Consider the following 16,111-nt stretch of genomic DNA (forward strand, 5'->3'; position numbering starts at 1 on the left):
AGGAGTCATTCCCTGTGTCCCCGGAGTCCTAACCACCCTGTGGCAATACACTAACAAGCTCATCCTGGCAAGCCGTCAGACATACAGTTTCTACCCGTGATGGTGTATGAAAAGCTGGCAGGCCCCATCTGTCTTCCCTCGATTAACTTCAGACTACATCACCCCAGAAAGCAGAAAATAGACTCTGTAGGGTTTCTACTCCATACAAATTAGGTGGAATGGGGTAAGAGGTTACTAGGAGAAAGCAGACAGGGATGTTACATTGAAACCAGGTTAAAAGCATCAGGGAGAAGAGCAGTAGCAGAAAAGCCACTCTCTGGACCCCAAGTTTGAGGGTCATAGAACACAGGACTCAAACTTGCCAAGGTAAAAAAGCAAGGCTCCGCTGTGCTCTTTAAAAGCTGGGAGTCACACATGAGATTAAAAGAGTATCCCAACATTACCCCATAGGGCTTAAAACAAGACACTGGCTGCAGACATGCAGTGGATTTACAGGACAACCCCCCATTCCCCCTCGCACCTGAAGCATTATCTGCCGCAGAACAGAAAGGCATGAAAGTTTCTGCATCTCCAATCACAGCTCTGAACAGCTACTGATTTTAGTCCTTTCAAAGTTATTAAATTCAAGAGGAAATTAAACTACAATCTGCACATGTCTAAGAAGTCCAGGAGAAAAGCCAGCAGGATGAACAAAAAAGCAGTAATCAAATCTCCTGACACAAGGCCACTGACACTAAAGCTATTTTTCAAATTTCTTCTGAAACTCCAGCGAGCTCTAGAAGGAGTCAGCCTACCAGTCAGGCCAGATTAATGACAGACTGCCCATACAGATTTCACCAAGTGGGAAGCACCAGCGAAGAGTTGCTCTGGAGTGACTTCTCAGGTGTGAAAGACACAGTGAAGGGGAAGTCTGGGGGATGTTCGTGTGGGCAAGTACTGCACAGCCCACAACATACCTTGGAGGTGAGCCAACAGCAACAGACAAAACCCCCTCCAGGTTAAAGGTCACTCAGTGCATTGGCCTGGGCATAGTAGCTCTCAGCATTTGCCAAAAAAAGATGCCCCACACCAGGGGGACACCAGGGCTCCCTAGACAGACCAAGATGAAATCTTTTTCTCCTCGAGCAGATGAAATACATTTCCAAATTTAGGACATCTTCCTGCTCTCAGATAACAGATCAAGATTACAGAATTAAAGTTTAAAAAAAAAATCATGTGAAAGGCTTCATCCTGTTCAAAGGAATACAATGCTTTTCCTGTGATCTTGCCCTAAATACCATAACATCACACTCTATTACTATCCCATCTTAGTCCTAAGTCCTGCACAGCCAGTTTAGCTATATGAGAGTAAAATGAGCTCTGCCTTGCCTCATTTCTCATTAAACTGCTAACTACACACAGCAGTAGCTGTATAAGAGGTAAGCCAAGCTACTTAATTTTCATTATCCTCTACTTGGACCAACACTATGAAATTGGAGTAAAAAAACAAACAAACAAACAAAAACACAAAAAAACCACAACAAAACAAAATTTAAAAACCAGCAAGGAAAAAAGGAACAGAACAGAATAATCAGCCTAAACCTCCTACAGACAGAAAAGGAACATATCCAAGCCTGAACTGAGGTTTACATATCCCACAGCAGACAGACCTCTCTGTACTAAGCCTTTAGTTATCTAAACCTGCCATCTGTGCTCCTGAGAAAGCCAGGAAAAGGAGGAAATGCCAGTTTGCCCCTACATGCTCAATTCTGCAGTTGCTGCAAGCAACCTGGTGCTGCTCTAACCTTGGTGTGCTGGCAGACCCCAAGCACTGTGCCCCATGAGACCACCTGCCTGCCCCCAACTCCAGCTGTGCAGCATACCTGCATTTAACATGCTTTTGGTAGCTTGGCCCACAAACAAAAAAACTTTCCCAGTCAGCAGGCTCTCTGTAAACCTAAAAGCATTGGATGTGGATTCTTACAGAGCAACAACTTCCCTTAACGCAGAAGCCAAGTGGTGCCAGCACAGCCTGGATGTGAAAGCACTGGTGCTTGGATGCATTCAGACTTTGCAGCTGATGGCATCTTCAAAGGAACGAGTCCAGTCTCTAAGTGCTTGCAGCCCTCTCTTCCTCCAGTGGGTCTCCCAGTGACCATCCTGTCAAAAACCTCCAGAGCTGGAATGCAGGCCCCCTTTGGAGCAGATCAGACTGTGGCTTGCTGGGACAGCTCTAGGAATGGATGGATGCATTGGATGCATTTCTCCCTATCTTCATGGGGAAAAGGCTCCCTTTAAAAGCAGGATGTGAGGCAGATGTGCCTCTCCAGGGGAAGTAGCACAGACTTAAAAGTATTTGTTAGCAAGAGATTACAACCCTGGTTCCACTGAAATGAATGTGAATGCTGCTAGTGAATTTATAATGCAACTCAGACTTCCACTGCTCTTCACACAAGACCCATCTGAACTAACACTGAAAAAGCTGAGCTTTACCAAGCTTCAGTTCCTTATGAGCTTTCCATGCTCATCTTCTCACTTCCCTCTCTCAAATTTGCAGACGGGTTTAAGCACAGCAGCTTCTGCTCTGGACTCTTCTCAAAGCATTTCACATCATCAAGGTTGAGCTTAATGCAATGACTACAGGTACCCTTAGCAAGAGAAAAAAAAAAAATCAAGAAACTACATCCTTCACAGGAACTGCAGATGGCATGCTCCTCTCAGCAGTACCAAAATTGTTTAAAGGATAGTAGGAGACTCTCATAAGGGATGCAGATATTGCCAACACAGCCAGGTAAAAAGAAGGAGGCAATGAATCATGACACAGGTGGTCTTTAAAACTCACCCCCTGTTTTACAGGAAGGAGGGAGGGAAAAAAACCCAACAAAAAGAAGCATCCTACTGTGTGCAGACTTCATGACCTATTACCTTCACCAGTCTTCTGCAGGGCCACAGCCTTCAGCTAAAGATCTGGTTAGCTGGAACTAGATGGCAAATTATATAGTAACTGGAGGCTTTAAAATCCTTGCAGGAAAATGCAGTAAAATAAAATCAGCTGGACAAGTTCTGTCTGACAACTCATTTTTTCCCTATCCAGTACATTGCCATGTGGAGAGACATTGTATGAATCAACCCATTTTGGCAGTACAAGACAAGCCAGGATGCATCACTGCTCCACTACATGAGGAACACCCCCTGAAAGGCTCTGTTTACCCAGCAGGAGCCAATGCAATTCCTACACAAAGCCTGTAAGTACATTTAAAGCTCAAAAGTAATCTGAAACAGGTCCATTCTCCCCTCCAACTCCATAAATACAATCCAAATTGGGTCATCTCCTAACAATAAATGAATGATACTCACTTAAGCCTCTGCTACACTGCTGACATAATCTAGGTCCTTTCATTCTCCTTGTACTGCAAGTACTAAAGATGCTTTTGTACATCCTCTGAAGTACTCCATTTAAAAAAACATGGTAACTAGGGCACTGCATTCAGCTGCTCTTGGAAAGAAAAGCCATTCCTTTTCCCTCTCAATAGGCTCTTGGGAGACTTGGACAGAAAAAAAAACTGCCTAATCCAAACTCAGCTCCACCAGAATGGCCGGAGTTGGGTGCTGGGGATAGCGGTGAGCACAGCTACCAGCTACCACTTGGGACTGTGGTGTGACAAACACCAATAATAGCACTGCATGTGGGGAAAGAGAGCAATTACCTGTGTTCTGCATCTATCTAAACAACATCCAAAAGTCCCATCTTAAGGCATTGAGTGGGACGTGACAGCACAACTGCAGCATTCAACAGGTAAAACATGGTATTTTCTTTAAAAGTTATTGGATGCTCCTAAATATCTCAGGTTCTTTTTATGGGATGACAGGATTACTCCATTTCAGTACTTAAAGCATGAAAGGACTACAGGAACCAAGAAACAAGTTTTTCTGTTATTTTTGCATGGCAGTAAAAGTTTAAGGGGTTTTGGTGTTGTTTTGTTTCTTGCTCATTCCAAATGCCTCAGAACTGTGAACTTTCCTGCATGGCCACTTTTGAAGTTTGCCTCCTGGCACCAGAGTCATCCTCCTTTCTGAAATGGAAACATTCAGAGATCTGGGCACAGAGATCAGATGGAAAGAGCAAGGCAGCTCCCACTAAAAAATCCATTTACTAGGAAAAAAACCCACCATCCTAAAAAAAGGGACATTTGTCTAAAACGGAAGGTCCATTATTTATATTTTTAACAAGAAAAACATTAATTAAAAAAAACAAACCAAAAGACATGCACTAGCACCAGAAAGTCTAACAACTTTAATATGACCTAACTATTTCACTATTCCTTATATACAATTTTAGCAGACTTTTACCAAATCCCACTACGTACTATTATGGAGCCACATTCCAAGATTTAGTGTTTTAAAAATAGAAGCCTTTAACCACAGCATCTGCAGAAGTACCTTAAAAAGAAACTAACCCAAAAAGAACCCCTTTCAAGTTCTACCCTGTTATGGAGGCCATTCTCTAACTGATGCACAGAAGCACTTTTAGCCTCTCTGGAGGAAGCAGCATGAGATTCCTGACAACACTGCTGCAGAGGACCTTGTAACAAAATTAATGCCTGTTTGAAAGATATAAAACAGGAGAAAACAGGCAGTTTTAAAGAACACACTCTTAAATGGGGAAACCAAGGCAGGTAATGATTAGCCAATTCCTCAAACAGCAAAAAACATCTTTCTTCTGGCTAACACAGGCTGTTGTGGAGAGAGAGGTGAGAGGGTCAGCTGAGGACAAGGGCAGCAGTAGTTATCCTTGAATTCCTGACTCTGCTCCTCATACCATTCACTGTTATTTTTCAAAAGGAAAACAGGAGAAAACTTAAAAAGAAAAACAAAACAACAGTGTGGGAAAATACTTTCAACCAGACAGCTCAGCCTAGCTTGTGTGAGACACAGAGCCATAAAACCAGGTACAGCACACCTGCCTGCCTTGAGAGACAAGCAGAGAATGAAGGTATTTGGAAGCTAAACCACTCCATCCTTATTTCCAAATATAAGGGAATATTATTTTAAAAAGTATTACAACTTATATATGAGGCAAAGAGTAACAGCTAAAATAACAAGCTGCTTGCATTAGATGCCCCCATTGTCACATTTCAACATTTGCAACAAATAGGTAGGTTTTTTTATATGCAAAGTTTAGCATTGTTTTGTTGCTATTTTCCTGAGACTCCAAGAACATTCTCTTCCATATGAATCCTATCCTTAAAAGATGAGGGAAAAAATATAGGAAAAGCTATGACTCGGGGTATTTCTCTGGCAGGCCTCTGCTCATTTAGGCTTTTGAAGGTGGAAATTTGTTATGGGAATTAATGAAGAGAATTAACTCTGGAGCCTGCTGCTCCCTGCCATCTCTCCTGGGATGAGTACAGCAGATCCTGGCTGCACTCCTTGTCTCTACTGAGGATGAGGCAACTGGGAAGTCTGCTCACAGTCAAGTTTATGAATGTTTCAGCAATTGCCTCCTCCTTCGAGTAGCTGCCCAAAAGCTTACCCAAGCCTGGGCCTTCTGCCACACCATCCGGCTGCTCTAACTAATGAGCTCCTCTGTTTGTAAACCAATGCCTTGACAGACACTCTCTGCCACGTGGGCACAGAACGCTCACACGACCACAGATGCTCCCTGCTCCCAACCTGCTGCAAGGCTTCTCCATCCCCTGTACCCTGGGGAGAAAGCAGCCCCTTGATTCAGATTGACATAGGCTGGCACTCTGCAGGCTCTGCTCCAGCCAGAAGGCAGAGGGTCAAGAATAAGTTCTCCAACAGCATTTTACTCTGCTTTGCAAAGCCAGACTGTGTCAAGTTTCATCTCACAGTGGAAAGGACACACGGGCAAACCAAACCCCACACAAGTTTAGCTCCTAAGACCACTAATGGCAGCTGCACTGTGGCAAGTCACCTTGTTCATTGCTTAACCTCTGTCACCTTTGGTTCAGGCTCTGCTCCTCCCTTCAGGGGAAGGATATGTCCACGGCACAACTCAACTTGAACAGCAGAATTTTGGTGTAGTGTCACCACAAGGTTCTTCAGGAACACAAAAGACCAAAGAAAGCTACTTGCATTTGGAGCAAAAGACAGAGGAGTCTGTTGTGCTTTGTTGCAGCATAAGAGAAAACAGCAACTAAATGCTTTTTGGAGAGCAGATGACAGCTATCTGGTTCTGCTGCTGTTATTCCCAAAGAAACACCAATCAAATTCTGGTCACAGGTGAAGAACAAATCCTGCATGCACAGTGAATACAAGTCTCACAGGAAACTACAACAGGTACTGTGGGACCACCCAAAAAGCAGGAGGAGAGGAAATGACCCGCCAAAGCATCAGCACCTGATCAGGCAGGCAGCTATTTCCTCTGCTCAGACTCATGAATTAGTCACCTTAGTGCTTGGGAGCCCTTGCCATGGACAAAGGCCCTTGTCAACCTGACACAGGAACATGCACCAGAAGATGCGGAGAGAGTTTCAAGGAAATTCCACTGGAAAGAGAAACCAAGACACACAGGAAAGTTTCACCAGAAAGAGTTACCACACAGTTTTTACTCTACTGTTGTTGATGGATCTCCAATCCTCCAACGTGGACCAGCACAGAAAAAACACAAGGCTTAGCAGAGAAGTAGAAATCTGTAAGCCTAACTTCTAGTCTGCTCCCTTCCTCACCTCACCTGGAGCAAGAGCTGGCAAAGCTTTCCTGTTGCCCCCAAAGTCCATAGCAAGAAATACGCACAACACAGAAATCTACAGACATTCAAATATAAATCTTTGCTTTAAGGGAGATCAGAAAAACCTACAGAAAACACAGGAAGTTAAGCTGCTGTTAAGTGTACTATCTATTGTGGAATACGATCAATTTGCTGGATGAACCATTATTTCCATCTTAAGCAGTGGTGCTCTAGTACAGCACCTGTGAGTTGGGCTTTGGATGTGTTGGATTTTCCTATGTGCATGGACATCAGCTCTGGAAAATTTTAGGAAATGGGGCTGGTTATTTTCTTATCAAAGCATTTGGAAAACTGAAACGAGTCCATTTGTGACTTTCAGTACTCTAAACTAAGCGAATAAATGGAGAGAGCAGCCAACTTCTGTCTTCATCTAGATGAATTACTGAGATCATGCTGTTAGCTAACATCACTCACTTCATTTTTGGCTGGAGAGGCAGGCAGTACAAGGGGGTGTCCAGTTACAGAATAGCAAAACTGATAAATTGCCTAAAGTTCTAGCAAGAAAATAAATGCAAGATGTGCAACAAAAATGCTTGCTGAGTAATAGATGTAGGATCATGTGGGCATATTTCTAAATTCCTTCTCTTCAGTACGTTCAACAACTCTTCCAGCTAGAAGCACAGAATGCTTTTGCAACTAAGTCTGACATTACTCCATTTTCCCTTCAATTAGAGGTCAGTTCTAATCCCCTTCAAAGCATCCACAAAACATTTGCCTGAATTCAGACTCCAGAGCAGCACAGTCAAACCAGACAGTGGATCATCATAAGTTATAATATTAAAATATCATATTTTTATATTAAGGTGCAGGCACCACAACAAAAGGTACCTATATAGTAGGCAAGAAAGAAAACAACCTGCAGGACTTACTGGTGTCATGCAAACCATGTTAGGAGCAAAAAACAACTCTTCACAGAGAATAACTCCTCACAGTGAAAGAACATGAGACAGCAGATAAAGTTAACCAGAAGGAGGAAATACTTCTTCCAAGTGACCCACAATTGTGTTGTGCTACTCAGAGCAAGTTATACAAGATGTCTGCGAAGTACCATGGAAACTGCAGGAGGACAATACCAGTGCAACTGTTAAACCTTGAGAATCCTCCTTCCCTGAGGATCCACTCTGGTTCTCACCGGGGGGGTTACTGGCCCATCTGGACCTTGGCTGGAGCCAGTGGGGCAGGTCTTCCACCCTTGAGGTACCACACACAGGCATTACAGCAAAGCTGGAAGAGATTTGGGCTCCACCATTTAAACCCTTTGACCTGGCATCTCAAGAGACTGTCTCTGACAGGGCTCTGAAATACAAGCAGACCAAGAGGGGACCACAGATACTTCCAACTGTTCCTGCAGGGAACATCTTTCCTGGACAGAGGAATCCGAGGGGAAATGTCTTCTCTGGTGCAGAGCCCCAAGCAGTGAGAGACAGCATGTCCTGTCTTCTCCACAGCGTGACACTCTGAAACAGAAGCTACAAGTATTCAGAGAGACACGAACAAGTGCAACCTTTAATCGACCAAAAGGCAGCTCAAACTCCAGGACAGAGATTCCCCAACACGTGGCACAATATTATCCAGCATCTACAACCATCAGCCCATTAGAAAAGACACACCCTCATGAATAATAGGCCACAAACTCTGTAGAGGAAATCTGAGGGCAAGAGGCATCTCCATCTGCTTAGACATCCCTGCCACACAGACCACTGAAATCTTAGATGCTGCAACAAGCAGACAGTGCTTACAAACCTCTTGCGCCACCAGACACGACAAACTTCCAGGAAGACACAGCAAGATCACCCCTCTATACCACAGCTTTCTCATGCACGGCTAACCCTCCCAAAGCCATTCACTGGTAGCTCATGCTAGAAGACTGTGAAAATCAGTGCACTCACAAGCAACAGGCTGCTGAACTGAAGGAGCTTTAAGCCACTTCTCAGGCAGCTGAAGGACCAGGGCACTGTTTTCAAGCTGTTCCTGTTTCACTAAGTATCTGAGTCAAAACCTGCCACAAACAAACCTGCCAGGGTGCCTTTGGGTGTGTTTTGCCTCCCAAACAAAAATATCTTTTGTTAACAGTGGAAACATTCATGGCAAGGAGGTACCTGATCCATTTGACTCTAAGGCTTCTCTGTCTGTCAGAAGATGTATGAATGCAAGGTCCAGGAAACAGGTTAATGGCTCACACAGAGGACACCTCTATTTCCTTGAACCAGGAGCAGATCCAAAACCAGTAACACAGATCCTTCTCCTTGTGGCAACCAACCCTCCAGAACAAATTAACAACAAAATCAGACAGGCCTCTTCTTCTGAAGGTTTTTTAGCCAATTCTGCTTTGAGAGAAAAAAACATAAGGACTTCACACAGATCAGTCAACTTGTCCTCCAAGCCACAGCAGCATCTCAGCATTCTGCCTGGATGTCAGACACTGTATGTGCACATAAAAGGAAGCATTTGCTCACTGCTGTAGCTACTTTCCAACCAGGCTGACAAAATTATTCTGATTCTTTGTGCTTCCCATCCTAGGCAGCTGCTTTAAGTGTTCATGCACACTAAGAGCACTGAAGCACTCTCACACCAAGTTACTCATTTCTGACTAGAAGAAGCCAAGAATTTTAAGGAACTAAAATGATTAAGTTATCAAAATTTCATGAGGATTCTCTCACCCCTTGCTGGTTAAATAAGAAAACTGACCTCTGTGGACATTACAGACAGTAAAAATGAGAGTGATGATCACAATGAGAAACTGTGGGCCAGTCATCGCTTGCTCCACAGAGAGGTGCAGATAAGCAATAATGGCACTAACCAGCTCTGGGGCTGGCAGGGACCACTCAGCAAAAGGTGGGAAACCCTTTGCTACTGGAAAGGTGCACATACAAACATGTTATGCTTTGGGGCTGACAAATCCCTCAACTGAGAAGGTTAAAACCAGGACAACACATCAATGGGGTCTGTGCATTCATGGTCCCCCAGCTGTGAGAAAATGAGAGCTGACAGCAGTGCCAATACAAGCAGTCTGTCCTCTCTCCTGTTCACTAGGTTTATGTGCCGACAATGCAGCCTGTGGGCACATTATACCCCCTCTTTGATTTTGGCATCCAGCTAAAACAACCCTTTCTCTTCCTTCTTCTCTCACCTTGAGCCAGTTGGGCTTCTGGCAATGAGGAGAGTAACCAGAACAAATAGTCCTCCTGCTCATGTGCCTGCAGGGATGAATCCTCAAGCCAGTATTACAAATGCTATGGTAATAAAAACAGTAACCTAAGAATCGCTGCCTTGTGCCAAACATTCAAATGAACCAACCCATCCCAGCCTGAAGTGCCCTGTGGACCAGGCCTCCTCTCCTATTGCCACGGAGAGATGCTCATTCAGACTGGCCAAACGAGTCCCTCAGCACTGCAACAAACTGCTGCCACACTCTGCTTTACTATGCAAAGTGAAAATAGAGGCCAATGATGGGACAAAATTTCCTTCCTTCCTTCCCACAATACTTCTCATTCCATGAAAAACACAGTGAACAGAACCAGAGCTGCCCTGGATAGGCACTCAACTCTTCTAAACAGAAGAAGACCAGAATCTTTGCCCTCCTGCAGCTCAGCTCAGCATCATCAGCCACTTCTCATCACCCAGCCTGCTTAGGCCTAGAATAGCACCACAGAACCATCTGCATCACCACCACACTACAAAGTGCCTGCCATCTCCAAGCTGCAGATTCCTGGCCAAAGCAGCAAGCCTTTGGAAGTCTCTGATGACTTGTTTTTTCCTCCTTCACCTATATCAGTTCATCTGAATAGCAGATGCTTCCTTTGTTAGTTTTGGTTTCTGTTTTGTTCGGAGGTTTGCTTGCTTTTCTTATTTGAGCTGCTCTTAACAAAAAGCCCAGCTCCGGGCATAGTGTGACCTGTGCATTAGGAAGGCCAGCAGATTGCTCTTTTTTGATCTGCTAATACAGCTGATTTTTTTCCCCTTCATTTGCAGGGAAGGTGAATAGCTCAGCCCCCAGGAAAGAGACATAGCAATTACACTTACCTCAGACCAGCAGAGCCTTTTAGTGCAGAGCTTGCACTGAGCTGGTGCCCTCCAGCATCTGCTCTGTAGAAAAGAGCACACCAGGGAACAAGCTCAGCAAATGGGGAAAGCTGACAGCTCCTTGCCTCTTTGCTGCAAAGAGTATCCCAAAAGTCCTCTCAAGAACACCCAAAAAGCCTCTGTTCCCCTGCTACTTTCATAAATTGAAATTCTAGATGTGAAAGGAAAACAATATGTAACTAAAATTAATCTAAAGACTTCTCTTTGTTAGTCACATTTCCACAAAAAAGGATGTGATTACCCAGTTTACAGATCAATGCAACTCCATAGAGTTCTCAGTAAGCACAACCACTGTGAATTTTCAAGTACAATCCAATATCTAATCCTTCCTTAGATATATTCAGTTAGCTATAAATCTGAACAGTTACCTCTACAAGTGAGGCTTTACATAGGTAAAAAAAAGTCACACTATATACCTTTTGCAGGGTGCTCTTAGCAATACATGAATCATATTTTCATGTGTACAACTGCAACTATTAAGAAAGCATTAAGCATCTTATACCTGGTCTAGTGAAAGGGGTTCCTGCTTATGGCAGGGGAGTTGAATGAGATGATCTTTAAGGTTGCTTCCAAGCCAAACCACTCTGACTCTATGATCCAGGTGCTAAATTATTAAGACCACGTCTGTTTTCCCACACATTGTCTTTGCAGCTTTTGCAACCTGGTTAGGAACAGCAGGGAATTATTTTATCACAGATACCAATACATACATGAGGGAGGAAATACAGAAGAACAGAACTGCCTTATACATTTGCAGCATGCCAAACTGGAAGGACAGAACCAAAGTGAACCTTGGTTTGTATAGGAGTTGATTTAGCTAGATTAATATACCACTATCATTACCTCAACAGCATAATTAATGAGTTATAGCAAGATTATAATAGCAGACTCTTTAAAAAGTGTGCCAGCTGCCAATCCTATCTGTATCACTTTGCATGACAAAGTGTGCCAATCCTGATATTCTGCTCAAGCAATGGAAGAAAAACGCTTTTTGGGCAGATCCCCAGGACAAACACTTACAAGCAGACACAGCAGCTGGTTTTTCCACAAACGCTGAGAGAAGACTACGCTCGCAGGCTTTTCCATATGTAGATGGACATACAAAGTCCCTTGACTCAAAGAAAGTTTAATTCAGAGGGTTTCCATCAGGAAAGCAGGAGTCTCTTTCACAACATGCCTGCCAAACCTCCAAGGCTGGAAAGCTCAAGCATATAGGCCATAGAGGGTATTTTTCCATTTATTTTTTTTTTATTACCCACTATTAACATACCGATAGCCTTGGCTTTAGGCTACTTACAGAAATATTCTCTCTCAACGCTAACAGTGAAAAATATTCAAGAGAATCTTGTAGTTAAGATAGAGGATAAGCTAATTTAAACACAACCCAGCCTATCTGGAGGGATTTTAATACACCAGGCAAAAACCAGATAAACTACTGCAGCACAGAGATGTCTACTGGGCCTTTTGCCTTGGATGCCTGAAGGGGATCTCCCTTTCAGTGGCAGAAAGAGAAGGAAATGGCACTTTCACTCAAATAATATTCAAAATGTCAACTGAGTCCTTCTGAAAATACCATTTTTTTTAATTGACTTCTAATTCTAACCAGATTTTTCAAGGAGGGGCATCAGGAAATTCTTATAACACCTTATGCATTTTTAGGCAATGACTATGCCTACCTAAGGGATGCTGCAGTGGCACATTTAAGTCCTTTAGTAAATTACCCCTTCACTTAACCTACACATAAAGCCTTCTGAAGGCTGAACACCAGTATTTTTGGCTGGTATCTGAAAACAGCCAAAGGAACAGCTACTTCAAGCAACTTTAAGTGAAACTGAATTGAAAGTGGGAAGAGAGTGCATCTTTTCCTGTGGAATTGAAAATTATCACCATGCTTGGAGTATTACCCCAGGTGAATATAAGGAAACAGTTTTGAAAAAAATGTTTTTCTTTGTACTTCATACTTCAGTGTTGTTTTGAAGAGAAATATTATCCCTTCATATCTATCATCAATCTCCTCAGAGGAGCTGATACAGCATGGCATGACTTGAAAAGAGGACAAGGGCTGAAAAAGGAGGACAAGCTCCTCTGCTCTGAGACCAACCCACTGCCAGCAGCAAACTCATATTGCTGTCCCACCACATAGCCCAACCAAGCAGAAGCATCTCCCAATAAAACCCAATGGTTTTAACTGAGATTAAAAGGACTTGAGTTTGCAGTTTATACACATGAGCTCAGAAGAGATGCTCTGAGAAATGTTCTTCTTTTGTGGTTTCTCTAATAGCATCAATAAAGGGGAGAAACTAATTTGTTCAACATGCATTCAGCCTCTAGTCTCTTCATCCAAACAATTCTCTACAGCCATTTGAATAGTCAGATGACATGGAGGCTGTTTTGACTAGAAAATGCACCACTGGTTTCTCCCATGTGGATTTTATTACAAAATCCTGTTGTAACATTAGGGGGAAAAAGCTAATTCAGAGGATGAAAGAAAAAGAACTTGAGAAGATGTTATTAATTTCTACATGTGCCCTGTTCTCTCCTTCCATGCTCTCTTTATTTCCCCCTATCTTAAAGCAAACTGCAGCCAAAGTTGTTTGTCAGAGCATATCCAACTTGACTTGTCAGCTGCAACAAGTACTGGGATTTTATGTTCAGACAGTTACCACTCAGGAAACCCTGTCCCCTGAGCATCAGATCACACACTGCAAACGCTGCAAGGTCATGGTAACGAGTGGCAGCTGAGATGATCATAGTGACTTGCTGTGGTTGGTGCTTCACATCCTGTCCCTGCAGCTGGCTCACCACAGCCCTGTCACTGCTGGATCAGCAAACTCCTGGGACCCAACAGGCCAGGAGACCTTGGGCCCACTCAACAAGACCAATGATCATTAGAAGAGAGGGGAAGAAGTCAGAAACATCACTGCTATGCTACAAGTATCATATACCTGGGCTGATATAACCCATAGCTGTTCACTGCTGTTGCAGTGGAAGGGGTAAAACCCAAAAATGCAAATCAACCCCCATCTCAAACAATATTCAGTTCCATAAGAACCTGAGTGGATACATTCTTTATTGCAACTAATTTTAAATTAGGAAAGCAAATTTAAGTGTTTGCACAGCCAGATCATCATGGTCTGAACAAACCAAGGGAGGTTTGCAGATATACATCATGCTGACCACAGGGTTCAGCTTTTGAGTGCAATGAAGGTAAAGAGACACTTTGGTGCAAAGCTATGTCAAACCTGGTAACACATATGCATAAAGATCCTATTCATAACCTGTTATTTCTGCAGGGAACTGGGGGGAATTTGAAAATAGGCATTGGTCTGAAAGAGCAGAACAGGTTTAACATCTGGGATGCTCTGTAGAAACCGGTTTTAACAGATTATGTTGCTAGAAATGTTTTAACAAAAGTTGACTCTGACAAGGTTATGAAGTCCTGCTCAAAGGTGAATTCAGCACAATCTTAACTGAAACTGGCCAAAACCTAGCAAAAGCTATGCAAGATCCATGCTTTCAGAAACTCCAATGTGAACGCTGCAAACAGCTTTCCTGCCTGGAGCTTTGAATATGAGGCCTCCTATAACAGGAAAGAAATATTTTCTGCAAAGTCACCCAAAAGACTACAAAAGTATTTAGGAGACTGCTTTCCCCCTTTGTCAAAGTAAAAAGGGGGGGAAAAAAAGCCCATAAAAGTGGAATACAACGTGAACAATGCTGAGCTATTAATTCCAAAATGAAAGCTGCTTCTGAGAGAGAAGGGGAAATAGCCACCACAATAGCTTTGGAAAACACTGCCCAAAACCCTCAGGAAAATAACTAAAAAAAGGAAAACATACTTTCAGAAATCAGGAATGATAAAAGTTCCACAGAAGAATTAAAGTAATTGCATGCTAGGAAATAAAGACCAAAAAAGAAAATCACCATGGTTGAGCCATTTATCTCAGCTCCCATAAACCTGGTTTTTACTCAGTTTAATCCAGGATTGCATTTAGTAGAAAACTGGCACAGGGGTTTGGGCAGCTGCTGGTACTCCCACCATGTAGAGTTCTACCCCCTGATCTTCCCCACTCCAATACTCCCACAGCTTCCACCTGGATGTGGGACAAGCCCAGCCACCACACTTGGGCTGCTGGCACCATGACAGGGCAAAAAACCAAGGAATGGAGAATTGATTGTCAATCCCTTTAATAAAAATCCTCTTTCATATAGATGCAACCTGCTAGATCCCTGGGGGTCTACGCTTCCCCTTGGTGCACTCCTCACCATGCAACACAGAGGTCTGGAAAATGTGGGGGCGATAGCAGCATTGTCAGCACCATTCAAGGCTATACATGTGCCTGGTCCTGCCTGCCTGAAGAACTCTTTGACAGTCTCATTTCCACTCAAAGTATGACCACTAAGGCCCCAAAAGCAGCTACCCCAGAAATAATTTTTTAGAAGAAATGCATATTTCAGGAATGAGTTAATATACTTGGAAGGAAGCATTAGCCACCTCCTTGTACTGGCATCTTTCCAGCCTACCACCAGCCCTGCCACAGCAATTTTGCAGGGTTAGATAACTAAAGAAAATGGACAGCAAGTCACAATTCTAGAAACCTACCTGAAACCTTTGCCATTTCAGGTTGCCATTTCCACCTTTTTTCTCAACCTCACCTTTCTGCACCCTGGCGTGGGACCCTCCAGCATCCTCTTCAGGGTACTTAGAGAGTGAAGTCCAACCACAGCTGCACAATGCCCAACTGTGACTTAACTCTGCTTCTTCTCTGTAGCTAAAAGGCCAGCTGCAATGCGAGACCACTCAGGCTTCATGGACTGCACCATCCACAGCATCCTGGAACCCAGCAAGGGGTCCAAGCAAGAGGCTGGTGATTCATAAATGACCAGCATACCAAACCCATATTTTCCAGCGATGTTATTGTTCTCCTCCCCTTCCTCCCTCTGCCACAATATCTCAAAGACCTAAAAACACTTATTATTTATCAATCCAGCAATTCTGAGAGCTACTTAGGAGGAAAAAACACCCCAGCCCTTATCAGATGAGACCAGCAGGACTCCAAAGCATTGGCAATTGTCTGAAAAAAGTGGAACCATTTAGACAGTCTCAAGGAAGGAGCAAAACATAGCCAAAACCACCCTTAATGAAAGCAGTACCTTTTCTCTGAGGAAAACAAACAAGTGAACTACATGGAAACTCAGCCAAAAAGAAAAAGTAACACAATTCCTTGTGAACCAATAAAAAATGAGATAGCCCACTACATTCCCAGCTTAGAGAGAAGAAGCAGAATATTCTTA

The 16,111-nt window shown here is 43.4% G+C and overlaps 1 protein-coding gene across 3 annotated transcripts in view; it reads right to left on the bottom strand.

The window, feature by feature from the left end:
- Positions 1–16,111, bottom strand: part of LOC134045191 (USP6 N-terminal-like protein) — a 75,312-nt gene that overhangs the window by 41,960 nt on the left and 17,241 nt on the right. For 2 of the 3 annotated variants that reach the window (XM_062494830.1, XM_062494831.1), the window contains exon 3: positions 10,757–10,819. The exons of the other annotated variant lie outside the window; for it this stretch is intronic. The gene's annotated coding sequence lies outside the window, so the exon portion shown is untranslated. The remainder of the gene's footprint in view (positions 1–10,756; positions 10,820–16,111) is intronic. 3 annotated transcript variants of the gene reach the window in all.

The sequence above is a fragment of the Cinclus cinclus genome, chromosome 6 (genome assembly GCF_963662255.1).
Source record: "Cinclus cinclus chromosome 6, bCinCin1.1, whole genome shotgun sequence".
NCBI lineage: Eukaryota > Metazoa > Chordata > Aves > Passeriformes > Cinclidae > Cinclus > Cinclus cinclus.